Raw genomic sequence first — 1,863 nt, 5'->3', positions numbered from 1 at the left:
CATTACCTTCATATGAATTGTTCTCAAAGGTATGAAATTGATTTCCTCGAGGAATGCACCCTTCGAGATGATTGTAGGAGAGATTTAAGACTTCCAGAGATGTAAGAGAAGCAAACTGCGCTGGTATCTCTCCTACAAGATGGTTGCCTGACAGGTCCAACGATTCAACTGAAGATAAACGTCCAAGTGATCGCGGAATAGGACCTTGCAATCCATTATGAGATAAATTTAGCATGCGCCCATGATACTTGGAATATGTCCTTCAAATTTGTTGTTTGAAAGATCAATAGTGGTGTACAGAAACAAGATTCTCACAACTTCCTGCTCCAATCCCTTTGTTACGACTGCTATGGAGTTCTGGTAATACCCATCTCCTTCATCACGCGGTGCCTTCTTTGATGGATCAATTATCCTCATGGCTCTGAAATGTTGAAAGAGACTCGTCGGTAAGTTTCCCGTGAAGGCATTGGAAGAGATATCTAACATTCGAAGCTCAAGAAACATGTGTTCACTTCCTGAAGTTGTAATGGGTCCATGCAACTTATTCGATCTCAAGCTTAAAACTCGCAACTCAGGAAGAGTTCCCAACCACATTGGAAAGGTATCATTGAGGAGATTGTCCCCTAAATCCAGAACTTCCAGTCGTTGGCAATTTATTAAGGATCGTGGAATTTTTCCCTCTAGCTTATTGCCATGCAAATTGAAGCTTCCGAGTGCACTTCCAATGCTAAAAGTTGTTTGAAGAGTACCAGAAAGATCGTTGTGCTGCATATCAAGAACCTCAAGATGACGACTCATGTTGCCAAAACATTGCGGAATTGCTCCGATTAGATTGTTTCTACCCAAATCAAAAACTTGTAGTGATTTTAAATTGCAAATAGATGACGGGAGCTCTCCACTGAGATTATTATGTGACATCATCACATTCTGGAGGCCACTGATATTACCCAAGCATTGCAGAATTTTTCCCTTCAAGATGTTTCTAGACAAATACAGGACTGTCAGTGACATCAAATTGCAAATAGATGAAGGAATTTCCTCAATCAGATTGTTGTCGTCGAGAACCAGAATTCGCAAGTTTCTCAAATTGTCAAAGGAAGATGGAATTGGGCCATTGAGTTGATTATTGGATAATTCCAAATAATTGAGTTTTTTCAGATTTCCCAACTCACTAGGAATTGGGCCAGAGAGTTGATTATCGAATAATAACAGATGATTGAGTTTTTTCAGCTTCCCCAACTCACTAGGAATTGGGCCAAAGAGTTGATTATCATGAAGGTGCAGAAGTTTGAGCTCAGTTAAGCTACCTATAGTTTTTGGAATTAGACCAGAAAGATTGTTTGTGTGTAAGCTTAAATTCTGAAGTGAATTCATCTTCCCTGTTTCTGCAGGAATGGAACCAAACAATTCATTGGAGAAAGCGTAGAACACTTTTGCATTGGTCAAATCACTTATTTCTGGAGGGATGTGACCTGTTAATTGGTTTTTTTCAAGATAAGCTTCAATGAGATTGACAAGTTTTCCTATTTCTGGAGGAATAGAGCCAGAGAGGTGATTCTCATAAAGATACAAAAGGGTCAAGTTGTTCAAATTCCCCAATGAAGGAGGAATAGAACCATTAAGAGAGTTGGTACTCAAATCTAGTTCTGTAAGAGACCTTAGGTAACCTATCTCTTCTGGAATGGAACCAATTAAATGATTGTCAGCGAGGTGGAGAGTCTGAAGCCTGGCTAGTGAGCCGATTTGTGGTGGGATTGTGCCTGAAATCTGGTTGATGGACAAGTCAAGATAGATAAGATTAGTGAGATTACCGATCTCAGGTGGAATGGTGCCAGAGAGATTGTTCACGCTAAGTTCAAAATA

At 39.9% G+C, this 1,863-nt stretch overlaps 1 pseudogene; it reads right to left on the bottom strand.

The window, feature by feature from the left end:
• Positions 1-6: 6 nt before the first annotated feature.
• On the bottom strand, positions 7-1,860 carry LOC124890330 (annotated as a pseudogene).
• Positions 1,861-1,863: the final 3 nt, after the last annotated feature.

Source organism: Capsicum annuum, unplaced genomic scaffold (assembly GCF_002878395.1).
Source record: "Capsicum annuum cultivar UCD-10X-F1 unplaced genomic scaffold, UCD10Xv1.1 ctg15526, whole genome shotgun sequence".
Classification (NCBI taxonomy): Eukaryota; Viridiplantae; Streptophyta; class Magnoliopsida; order Solanales; family Solanaceae; genus Capsicum; species Capsicum annuum.
The sequence above is the reverse complement of the archived record's forward strand: the minus strand, read 5'-3'. Positions and strand labels throughout refer to the sequence as shown.